The 12,967-nt window shown below is 41.0% G+C and overlaps 1 long non-coding RNA gene across 1 annotated transcript in view; it reads right to left on the bottom strand.

Moving 5' to 3' along the window:
* Positions 1-9,645, bottom strand: part of LOC124231450 (uncharacterized) — a 31,382-nt gene extending 21,737 nt beyond the window's left edge. The window contains exons 1-2 of the long non-coding RNA XR_006886529.1: positions 9,575-9,645; positions 8,165-8,221 (exon numbers count right to left, since the gene is read on the bottom strand). This is a non-coding gene — a long non-coding RNA (uncharacterized LOC124231450). The remainder of the gene's footprint in view (positions 1-8,164; positions 8,222-9,574) is intronic.
* Between the last annotated feature and the right edge of the window lie 3,322 nt (positions 9,646-12,967).

The following is a 12,967-nucleotide window of genomic DNA, read 5'->3' as shown; positions in this document are numbered from 1 at the left end:
GAGTCAGTTTTCAAAAGGTCTTAAATGACTTGGCTTGACATTGGTTTCGTATTAAGGGAAAGAACCGGTGTCCCAGAGTTTCAATCAGCACCTCAACAAACAGGCAACTGACCTCCCCCAGATTGCCCAGAGGGTGCCAGCAGCAATAGTTGGCTTAGAGACTTCCAAGGTTCATTTCTCTCTGCTGCTTTTCTACATTTTTCCTACCCTATTTTCAATGAAAAGAGAACTACAGTCAATAATCTTATGGAAGGGTTTGGAGGAGAGCGGGTATACAATAAGATCTGTCACCATATCCCACGTAACTATTGATGGTATGATGATCTGAACCACCCGGACGCTTTCCACAGAAGTACTTTAACCCCCTGAGTTGTCTTTCATGGACAGTGACAAAGAGTTATGATTCTGCATCAAAGCTGTCACAACATCATTTCAAACAACATACCCATCATGTCATTAGCATTCAATTAATGTTAAATATAAGTAGCATTTCAGTCATATCTAGTATCGGAGGAATGAAGTTATCGATATAAATGAATTTTCCAGACAAGTGACACTCCTCTCACCAAGAACCAAAAGATGACTTGAAATTTTTCAACATTTTTGATAGAATTTAAATGTATTTTATGTATTCAATGAATGCTTAAACAAGGTGCAAGAATCATGATGTATTTTGTTTCTTTATAGCCAATGACCACTTTAAATGGAAAACTCTGATACGTGCAATGGCTTCACTAAATAGCTTCAATTAGGATTCTCTAGTTCTTCAAGTCTCCTTTGAGTCTGTCAGGGCTTCGTCTGGCTATTGTCTGTCACTTCGTGCTATTATCAGGAGGTCTGACTGTCCTTATCTTGTGTGTTCCCACACCTGTTCTCATGGCTCTATGTGAGACACCAGACTACAAAGGTTGTGGGAATGAGTGGCATTATTTTGAAATTCTCAATCCAAAAGCTCTAGGTAAGGGCCTAAGAGTCATTCCACGTCTCGAATGAGAAGAAAGTGCACAAGCTTAGACGTCAGTAGTTCCCCTGCTAGTCTTTTTTCCCCTTTTTCCTCTGTAATTTTTTGGCAAAGTTTGAGAGTCATCTTGAGATAAGGGACTGTGTATTATTACATTTTCTAAACATATTCCCTTGTATCTCTTATTTCTAAATAAAGTTTCTCATTCATCCCAAAAAGTTAATTTCTAACTATTGTTAGACTATTTTCCTAAGTGGTCAAAAATCCCTATGTGATGAGCCAGCCCTGATGGCCTAGTGGTTAAAGTTTCAGTGTGCTCTGCCTCAGCAGCCTAGGTTTTGTTCCCGGTCATGGAACCACATCACTTGTCTGTCAGTAGCCATGCTGTGACGGCAGCTGACATAGAAGAACTAGAAGGACCTACAACCAGAATATACAACTATGCACTGGGGCTTTGGAAAGGGGAAAAAAAAAAAAAAAAAAGGAAGATTGGCAACAGATGTTAGCTCAAGGCAAATCTTTCCCAGAAAAAAAAAATCCCTGTATGATGCCGTAGGGGGATGAAACGATCTTTTGGAAGGGATTTTTGGTAGCCATCACCCTCTTTCATCAGTATTCCTGATGTGATTTAACATTTATCTCCATGGTGCAATTTGGCACAGAATCAGAAGAGTGAAGATCTGTTAAGAAACAGATAATAGCTAAATCAAATAGCAATGAGGAAATGTAATTGCTCTAGCCAACCACTACATAAATAGACACATAGATCCTTTCTTAATTTTATTCCCCTGAGACTAATGACTGACTCTAATGAAAATCCTAGTGGAAATTATTGTAATAAAAATAGCCAAAACATTAAGAATAGGAGAAGTGAAGATGACGATGACTAACAAGCATTTGAACCATCAAGCATCCTTACTAATCCAACCACAAAAATAAGTACTAGCTGATGGGCCAAGTACCTAAAAGAAATCAGGGACCATCTTTTTTTATTTTTTTAAGATTGGCACCTGATGTAACAACTGTTGCCAATCTACTTTTTTTTTTCCTGCTTTTTCTCCCCAAATCCCCCTAGCATATAGTTGTATACCCTAGCTGTGGGTCCCTCGAGTTGTGGTATGTAGGATGCTGCCTTAGCATGGCTTGATGAGCGGTGCCATATCCATGCCCAGGATCCAAACCAGTGAAACCCTGGGTCACCAAATCAGAGCGCACAAACCTAACCACTCCACCCTGGGGCTGGCCCCAGGGACCACCTTATATGAATCAATTAGTGTGTGTACCTTAAGGAAAAAAATTTTACAATAATTCTTTATTTCGCCGATTGTTTTTAATGGATTCGATGTATAGTAATGGAAGAAAGTCTCAAGTTTGTTTTATGCTTTGGTGTTGTGCTACTTATAGTGTGGTTGTATTTCTAGCAAAAATTGTAAATTCCTCTTCCTAAATTAGTTTAAAAAAATCATTCTGAAGCAGGTTTCTAACCTTTTTAATCATCCTCAAACCATGTGTAAATCCATAAACTAGCACTTCAAAAAATATATTTATGGGGCTGGCTCTGTGGCCTAGTGGTTAAGTTTGGCACACTCCACTTCAGTGTCCCAGGTTCAGTTCCTGGGCATGGACCTAGACCACTCGTTGGTGGCCATGCTGTGGCAGTGTCCCACATACAAAATAGAGGAAGACTGGCACAGATGTCAGCTCACGGCAAATCTTCCTCAGCAAAAAAATACATGTATACATATATATATATGTATATACCTCTCCTCATTCCATCAAGGATTTTACGTGGTTTATAAAAACATGTAAAATCAATAAGGATTTTTTTTTTTAGGTTGAGATAGTCTGGGCAGAATAAGAAAGAATAAGCAAGAAAATAATAAAACCAAGTGGTAAGCAGTATATAGAAATATCATACCATAATATTACATATTTGGTAGAGCTGGGCTACACATTTGGCTCAAAGTTTAAGAGAGATACAAAACAATAAGATTCTTAGAGGGCACAAAATAAAATCAATGGTTGAATGATGAGGTAATTTTCCCCACAGGTCATATAAAAAGAATACCATGTAATGAAATGTTTGACATCCACAAAATCTGGCCTAGAGTAGAGACAACAGTCCACTACATTTGGCTGTCCCTTTTACTATCCTTTATTATACAACAATGGCGTGATACCAAAATGCAATTTGTCAAACTCAATTCTCCAAAGAACTAGAACGTTGATGGTCTGGCTTGATCCAAGGACAAAATTTATTCTAAATGAGAGTGTACTGCATAGTATTCAGAGAATTTCCCTCAAACATAAATTTTTGCAATTAGGCTTTGATAAAGATTAGGTAAAAGATGGTTAAAAGTTACATTTTCAAACTAGAATCCAGGGCACAGATATTCTGGGTAGTAGAGTAAGGCAGAGAAAATTGAGGAACTAACAAAGGCAAATGCCTAATCTCCATTAGAAAGGACCAACGTCGTGCCTTCCAAAAATTTCAGAATTAATTTCAAAATATAAATAAATGGAAAAGTAAGACCACAAATCTCTACAACAGAAAGAACAATCACACTCATTTTTAGCCTCAATCTTTTCAATACAAATATTAACAGTCATTTATTGTGGTTCAAGAAAAAAAAATCTCAGTAAAGCATCAAAAGAAAATTTTAATTTAAGTAATATTGCTTTCTAATGAATCCTACCAGGTAAATTCGTTTGGATAGTTTCCTAAAATAACTCCCTGAGTGGACTTGTTGAATACAAAGCAAATGAGTGTTGGAAAATTCTTGCCAAAAAGGATGATTAGGGTTTGAGTGGCTATGGTGGATCGACAGCACTATTGTCCTCAATTTTCCTGCTTCTTTGCCTCTCCACAATTTGATTCTGTCTGCCCACACTGACTCTGGACTTGGCCGTGTGACCTACTTCAGTCAATGAGATAGTAGCAAATTCAACACAGTATTTGCACATTTCTGGTTGCTCTCTTGGAACCCTCCATTTCCACAAGCACCAGCCCAGGCAGCCAGCTGGAGGATGAGACCAGGTGAGGCAAAGCTGAATTGTCCCCATTGAGGCCTCCTAACCTACCACTCCCCAGCCCACCCATCGGCTGAGTGCAGATACAAAAGCAACCCCTGCCTAATACAGCAAAGTCTGGTCCAGATGAACCAAAGTGCCCACCCGGCCCCAGGCTTGTGAGAAATAACAGGCAGCTGTTTTCAGCCACTCAGTTTTGCAGTGGTTTGTTCTTGCTAACTGATACAGCAGTTGCTAACTGCTACAGCACCTGAATTTAAGCCATTCCTTTATGCAGTATTAGAAAAGAGGACCAAGCGCTGACAAAGTCATTTCTGGAGCTTGATATTATTAGTAGATGATACTTGCTACTTTTACTTTTAATGGGAGAGAGGGGAGAGTCAATTAGCGCATCCAAAAGTAATATTGAATACTAAGAAACAAGTAAAAAGAAAGGGTCAAAACATGCCTGTTTCACTCATCTTTACATAATTCTTTAATTGATCAGGAGACTGTTCTTCCACGCCCAAATCTTGGCACTGGTGTTAAGATGCAAATTCTACGTAAGAATTAGGACTGGGTTCGTTATGGTAGAGTTTAGCCCACAACTGGTTCCTATCCACAGAGTCAAATACCAAGTAAAGATCAATAAAACTGTGAACAATCATGTCTTGCTCATGAAAGATTTCGCATGAAATATACAGAAAGAAAAGTAATTTACTGTGGAACAGCCTTGTCAAAAGCCTGCTCTTTGCATAGAATATTGGCCTGAGAAACCCAGACTTGCAATGTGTCGTGGGAAACTAGCTAAAATGTTTAAAAGAAAAAAGCAGTAATCTGATAAATCCATAATTTGAAAAGAGTGGAGGATTTATCTTTTTTTCAAAAAGTGGGGGAAGTGGGAGATATACATACTTTGGTCCATCAGAGCAAAGTTGGAAAGGCCAGCTACCAGCAGACCATAAACAATTTTAGTAACAGAAAATCTTCACGAGGTAACTTTTCATTTGAACTTTTTAATCAGTAAGACTATGAAAATAAATGTTTCCTGCATGTACTAGAGAGAAGCATTTTATCTCAAATTAAAAATTTGAGAAAAGGGGGTCTCTCATATTGCTCGATATTGGGGTTTCTTCAATTTTCCTCATCAGGTTCGTCTCAAAATCATTCCTGATTCTCAGTTCCAGGCCAGCCACAAGGGATTAATTTTTAAAAACCAAAAATTTTTGAAAATCAAGAGTGAAAATTGGATTTGGCAAGACCCTAAATGACTTCCGAATTTCATCTCACATGTTAGCTCACAAGCCTGGTCATGACTGTTCTCAGCTTCCTAACGATCATAAACACAGGAATTGTCTCAATCAGTGTCCCACGTAGGAAACAGAAACCACTCTAGGTATTACAAGTAGAAATGGTTTTACTACAAAGAATCAGATGCTTCAAAAACCCACTGTGGGATGGAGAAGCCAGCTCTAAGATGGGCCTCCAGGAATAAATCCTGAATGTCACAGAACTGCCCTTCCTTGGGAGGTATATTTTCTGTATGATCAGAAAGACAGAGAATCAGAAGTCACTGCTGGATGGCCTGAGATCAAGAACACACCCTCACAGCTGTGATCTAGAGAGCAAGAAGCCAGGAGGAGGAAGTTGTCCCCATCTCCTCAGCTGCCCCTCCACACAGAGCAACTACTGCAATAGTGATGCCAAAAATGCGTCCTCTAATGACTCCGCTCGCTGGCAGAACTACCAAAGAAGCATGAAAATAGACCTTGTCTCCCTACCACCTTCCAACCCTCACATGAAGGCATCTAACTGGTGGAGACTTATTAGATTCAGAACCAGAACTTCAAGAGAACCTAGGAAACACAGTTTCCACTCTCTGGCCTCTGTAATACAGGACAAGCGAGTCAGTCTAGCAAGTCCATCAGAGGAACCATGGCAGGAACTCCCAATTTTACTAAAAGAGGGACTGATGAACACCATTCTAGTTTATCAACAATCCATTCGTAAAAGCTGAAGGGAAACTTCTGTCTCAAGTGCCCTAAGGTAGAGATTTCATCATTCTCCAGTGATCTAAGGCATCACCAATAGAATTTAAATGTGTCTGACTCCATTTCACCTTCCTCATTCTCATACTCTAAACAGCTCAATCATGCTAGGCACAAATAGGAACCACAGCAACGCAGCCAACATTTAAATAAGAGGAAAAGGATCACTTTCAGCCAGTTCAAGATCTCCATTCTCAGAATGGTAATAAACAGGGAGTGATTAACTATAATATATTTCATATCTTTTTATTTTTACCTTCATCCAGAAAATTCTAAGGGAGCTATGAAGCACAGCATAGCCTCGAACAGATTGACTAGACTACTTATGAAACTCTGAATGTGGGCCACACTCATAACTCACTTTGGGACAAAACAGTCACAAAGCATTCCTTACACTAAGGTTACAGATGATCCTGGCTTCCTGGTCACCATTGAGTGTACCCAGAATTCTTACTTAGGCCAAGGCAGCCATAGAGGCTGGTGGTATCCTTGACTTGAGGATTCAGCAGAACCTAGGGACTTTTTCATTGGATAGCAATAAACTGAACCAACCAGATCTTCTCTCTTGGATATTTAAAACTGAAACACACAGAGACCCACCTGAGGGGGCGGGGAAGCTGAGAGATACAGAGAAAAGGAAGCAAGCCAAAGCTAAGACGTAGGGAGAAGAAAAAGAGGTCAGCAGTGGAAAGAGGTGAAGAGAAGCAGATGCCACTTTGGTAGAAGCCATAGAAACAGAGATAAACTAAACTATGAGACTGGTAACTCAGAGACGCCCAGCCTACGGCGGTATCCAAGAAAAGTTATCTGGCTCTGGGGACAGTTGTGCGATTTCTTACTTTTTTATAATCCTTAATAAACCACACCCTCTACAGTGATCCTAGCAGGTAAATTTCCTTTCCTTGCAAGCTTGAAGTGCCTAACTCACACACCACTGCTCCCATGTTTATCCTATGTGAACTCTCCAGGTTTATCCTGTGTGTTAGCATTCAAAATGAGCAGACTCCATAGGCAAAGGAAGTTGGGGAGGAATTTACCACTCAACATGTCCCTGAGGTCCCCATAGAAGTAGCTGAGGGGAAGGTTAATCTTCTCTCTCTCAACGGTTCGAGGTTTGAGGCACGTCTCCATCTGTTTTTTACCAGGCTAGGTGTTCAAATGGTTCTTCCTGCTATGGGGTTCACAGAATCAGTGAACGTCCAAAGATGACAGAAATGTGGCCCAATACCCAAGCAGACAGCAGGTGGTCTGATAAGGGCAATATATGCATCAAGGCAAATCTCATCTGATTTATCAGAGAAATTAATCAGGACAAAAAAAATTCCTAAGAGAATAGGGAATGCTATGGACAGAATTGTGTTCCCCCCAAATTTATAAGTTGCAACCCCAACTCTTAATGTAACTGTATTTGGAGATGTAAGGATGTAATTAAGGTTAGATGAGGTCATAAGGGTGATGCCCTGATACAATCGGATTAACGTCCTTATAAGAAGTGACATCAGAGACCTCACACACAGCAGGATGGTGGCTGCCTACAAGCCAAGAAAAGAGCCCTCAGAATGAAACCTACCTTGCCAGCACCTTGATCTTGGACTTCTCAGCCTTCAGAACTGCGAGATAATAAATTTCTGTTGTTTTAGCCACCCAGTCTATGTTTATTTTGTTATGGGAACCTGAGCTGACTAAGAGTGTTTGTTGGCCATCATCCTCCACCCACCAGAAGTTTGAAAAATGTGAGCATCACTAGCACCTCCTTACTTCTGAAATATTTTCCCTATAACTAGGAAAAGAGGGACCTAAAACCTTAGCTATAAGGCCTCCTGCAGTCAAATGATTAACACAGCCAGAATAAACAGAGAAAGTTTGCTTGAGGTTTTTAACATAAGGTAATATAAGAACCTTTTTTTAGGCCCCAACTATGCCATATTCTAGTAGAGGAATCTTATTCTTGGAAGGAAAACAACCTCCAGCTAAACAACCAAAAATAGAAAATAGACATATTGGTCATGGCGTAGGGACTGATATCAGCGAATCTGCATGTGCCTATATGTGCTCAGCATCAGTCTAGCTGCCTCTTCTGAATCTAAACATGGCCTCCACCACACCAGTATTTGGAACACAGGCTCTCTGGACCAAGATACCGTACCTGATGCTGAGCTCACAGGAGATTCAATCATCTGGAGAAGATCCTCTTTGATTGTCCCTAGAAAAAAGTGTCAAGAGTGACAACTGAAACCATCTACACCCACATAGCTTGCTGTCTATATTAGTATGACTTTACTATTCCAATGTTTCCATCAGCATAACTTTATTCTAGGAATCACTGGCCCAGGAAGATAAAAGTTGTAAATAACTGAGGGCAAGCCCCACGATGTAGTGGCTGAGTTCAGCACATTCCACTTTCTTTTTTTCTCTCTTTTTTAAATTTTTTTAATTGCAGTAACATTGGATTATAACATTATACAGCTTTCGGGTGTACATCATAATATATTTCGAATTCTGTGTAGATTACATCATGTTCACCACCCAAAAACTGAGTCCATCCCCTCACATGTAAGCCTAGTCACCACTTTTGCCCTCCCCCACCAGCATGCTGCACTTTTGTAGCCCAGGTTTGCAGGTTCAAATCCTGGGCAGGGACCTATACTGCTCATCAGCCATGCTGTGGCAGTGACCCACGTATAAAGTGGAGGAAGACTGGCACAGATGTTAGCTCGGGGCAACTCTTCCTCAAGCAAAAAAAAAAAAAAGATGAAGACTGGCAACAGATGTTAGCTCAGGGATAATCTTCCTGAGCCCCCCTTCCAAAAGTTGCAAATAACTATATTTTTCATTCCAGAAGCTTCCTGAAAGATCCATCAACTCTTCAAGAGAAAGCATCAAATGACAGTTTCATGAACCCCCAAGACTCTTTGAACCCACTGCCTCCAAATCCTTACCTTGCTGTGCCCATCAATCCTATATCGTGATCTTTACTCAAAGCTCCCATGCTTCTGCATTGACAGACTTTCCTTAACCAGACTTCAAAAACTTATAAATATCCTAACTTTGCACACCCCTCCCCAACTGAGATGCTCCTAAGACTCTGACAAAATAGTCCTCTGACTGCAGTAGAATAGAGCTGTCAGCTTTGTCTCAGCAACATATTGTCTTGGTGATATTTTAGGATGCCAGTATTCTATACGTGTCAGGAAATAATCAAGGATAACCAAAGGGTGTGAGATCTCTCGCAACATGGGGCTGGAAAAGTACTACCTTACAAGAGTGGGCAGGAAAGGTAAGCATCCAAATGGAATCGCAAGGCAGGCCTGAGCACAAGGAACATCACTGGAGTAAGCCATCTGAGGATAGCCCCAAGGAGAAACAGTGCCAAGATCCTTTAGTGGAATGGCTCTGCCATGGTGCCATGGCAACTTTGCATGTTTCTACACAGACCGTGCAGGCAAAGGCTTGCCCCAAGCTAATCTGAGTCTTGGCAGAATGCCTTGTGATCTTCCTGGAACACAAGTGGATGGGAGGCCTATGAAGAGCTTCTCTGAGGCCATTTCCCTCTTACCTCCCTATGCCCTTTAGGAAGCTGTCATGAGGCAGTTTTTCATCATCTCCAGTATTCTGATGAGGTGTGGATCATCCTGCCGTACCCTCCTGCAGTAGAGAGAGGCAGAATATAAAACTGAGTGGCTACAGGCCAGAGTTAGCTCCTCAGCAGTTGGGTATCCCACAACTTGCATTACAGTCTCCTGCTTCCTCTGGTTCAGTGTTATTCTTTTGATGTGTGGGATAATGACCTCAAGGAGCTGGGACCTTTGGCCATCTTCCTTCATTGTCAATGTAAGTGATAAACTGTCTGATTCTAAAACTGGTTCACTGTATCTTTACCAGCCAAATCAGTCAGGAGTTGGCCCTGACCTTGCCTTGTTTCTTGACAGAAACTTCACGAAGCTATGGGATCAACATGGAAGTCTGAGGCCCAATCTAACCCCCGACCTCACCCCTACCCCACACATAGAAGGCTAGGAATGGGAGGTTTACGGGGAAATTAAGACACAAAAATAACAATTACACTGGAAGAGTACTTCTTCATACTCTATTGGTTTTCCCCAATCCTCCTGGCTTCCTGCTTCACTCCTTACCCTCCAATTGGAGGGAGTTACCTGGCTTGGTGGGTGACTGACATGGGGCCACCTTTCTTGCTTACACGAAGTTAACCCTTAAAAAGTCTATCGTCCTCTTTTCTGCTTCGCCATTCCAATTTAGGGCAAAGCAGCGATCAGAGACAAGAATGTCTGGGCTTTCACACTAAGCCATATCCTCCAAAGTCCATGATACTTTGAATCCCAGTCGCCTGACTCAGATTTCACTTTGGTGACTATTTCCAAACTCCAAGAGAGAACAGGGGTTGCCTTAAGTCCAAAGAAATTTGATTAAAAATTTGAGAAAAACTTTAAATTTATAAAGGAAAATTAAGAGATTTTCACAAAAAAAGAAATTGAAGTTAAACAATAAGCCAACACAAAACGAGTCATAAAAATCCAAAGTCAAATAAAAAGAATTAAATTTTGATGGAAAAATAGTGAAAACTAGGATGATACTGTAACATGAAATAAATAATACATATGGGGGAGGGGAGAAAAGTCAGAAGAGTAAAGATTTGATGGGAGTCGGTAAAATTAAATAAGAATACCAAATAAATTAAAATATATAGATGAGGCAAAGACATTAAAACAATTGTGAAGTACAGAAGTTAAAACTTCAGGCAAACAAAAGAAGTGGGGAAAAACAAAAACAAAGTCACTGGAAACAAATGGTGACCTGAGTCCTTATCAGAGTCTTGAGTTGGCTTAGACATCGCCAGCCCAAGAGTGCAGTTCTTCCTGAATGGGGAGGCGAGGGGGCAGACACTCCCAATCCACAAGGCCCTGGCTCTCCCCTGGACGCTGGAGGCCATATTTTCAGTTGGTACCTAGCACGAGGGTCCTGGGCTCTTGAATCAAAATAGCAGAAGCCTGCAGCCTTCTTGGCCTTTTGCAAACTCCTAATCAAACCATTTCGATTGCTTTGTGATGTTCTCTAGTTTTACAGCATGTACTTCTGGATGAGAGGAACAGAGACCACACCTCCCAATTCTTTGGTCTCCTCTTCCAGACACCCATTTGGTCATCCATTCATTCATTCGACAACTATTTATCGAGACTTTACCCCACACAATGCCCAGTGATAGGTGATGGCAATACAGCACCTACCTACTGGTTGACAAAGAATACAAATAATTTTGTCATTACAGCTGTGATAAGTGCTTTGAAGGAGGACAGATGTTAGGAAAGTGACTAACAGGGAACATCTTGGGAGTCACAGAAAGCTTTCTAATGAAAGTGTGTCTTTATGAGGTAGAATTAACTCAGCCAAAAGGAAATGGGAGAGCACTCTACCTACAGAAAAGAGCAGAAGCAAGGCCCCTGATGCAGAAGAGGTAAAAGACAGGATCAACTATTCGGGCTACTATGGCCAGAAGACAGAGAGGAAGATACATGTGAGCTAAGCAGGGACCAGAACCTAAGGCCTGCAGCCACAGTAAGGATTTGTGTTTCTTTTCTTTTCCGGGTGAGGAATATTTGACCAACTACTTGGATCCAATGAAAATTTTGCCCTTGATATTTTGATCCTATAATTATGAATACACAGTTTAACCCAAATAATACAAAATTAATGAATTTTCATCTAAAAAGCATTCTTCTTAGTAATTAAATCAATTTAATTTCTTGACAAATTACCATACAGAAGATTTTAATTGATTTCAATTTCCTTTTTAATGGATTAAAATTAATGTTAGATCAATTTTTTATTATAAACTTTGCATGGAAATTTGATTCATCAATTGTTTTGTCCTCAAGTTTAATTTTCCATGGTCCTTATCAAGATTTGATTCCTTAGTCATTTTTACTTAATTAAATTTTATCAATTCTCATTTTTAACCCCTTTCAGTTTTATGGCATACTAAATCTGTCCCAATTTAAAGAAAGTAAGTAATTTGCACCTGTTCAAGAACAAAAGTGGAGGCAAAACGTTCTGCTTCGCGTTTTCTGTATTTTCTGCAATGAAAGTGGATTGCTTTCAGTGTAAGGTTATTCTTAAAAGTGCTCTATGACCATTCCATATTTTTAAAATCAGCCACGTGTTGACGCGGGAAGACAGAGATCAGGTTTTAAAAGATTCTGGGAAAGAAAGAGACATATTTCCAGGAAAAAGCAGAAAAGAGGACTACCAACAGTGGTTAAGAACATGCATTTCGCCGTGGGTCTCATCTGGCTAGGAATCCTCTTTTTAACATTCCCAGCCCTAGGATCTTGGACACATTGTCGTTTGTAAACTTCACTTTCCGCTTCTATCAAATGGAGATAATAGTTCACCCCTAAGTTTGACCATTCGCTGAGATATCGCACGTAAAGCTAATAACACAGACCCTGACACATATGGGCACTCAGTACTTAGTTATCCCTACAATTCTTAATTGTCACCTTCCGGTCCCAGCGCTTCCTACAGAGCCCAAGACAGAGCAGACGCCCAACCATAGATTTTGGGGGGATGACGGCAGATGCTCTGCCTCAGGAAAAAAGGGAACACCTGCCCTGACGCTGCCAGTGGGTCTGAAAAACTAAGCGGAAATTAATTTTAGGAGACAGGCGTTCCTTCTAGATCAGAAATGGAAACACGTAACGTGCCGTCCACGGACTCTCGACTGCGCAGTCGCGAACCAGCCACAACAGCGTGGTCCGCCTGCACCTGCGTCGGCCGGACGACCGAAGGCGCGATCTGCGATCGGCCCGATCGATCGACCTGATCGAGGATCGTCAATCCAGTCTGGGCTGCGGGAACTGCTCTTTCTCGCGAGGCTTCAGACCAGGCGGCTGAGGAAGGGGCGGGCCCCGCTGGAGAAAGAGGAGGGGCGTGA

Source organism: Equus quagga, chromosome 21 (assembly GCF_021613505.1).
Source record: "Equus quagga isolate Etosha38 chromosome 21, UCLA_HA_Equagga_1.0, whole genome shotgun sequence".
NCBI classification, from domain to species: Eukaryota; Metazoa; Chordata; class Mammalia; order Perissodactyla; family Equidae; genus Equus; species Equus quagga.
The sequence above is the reverse complement of the archived record's forward strand: the minus strand, read 5'-3'. Positions and strand labels throughout refer to the sequence as shown.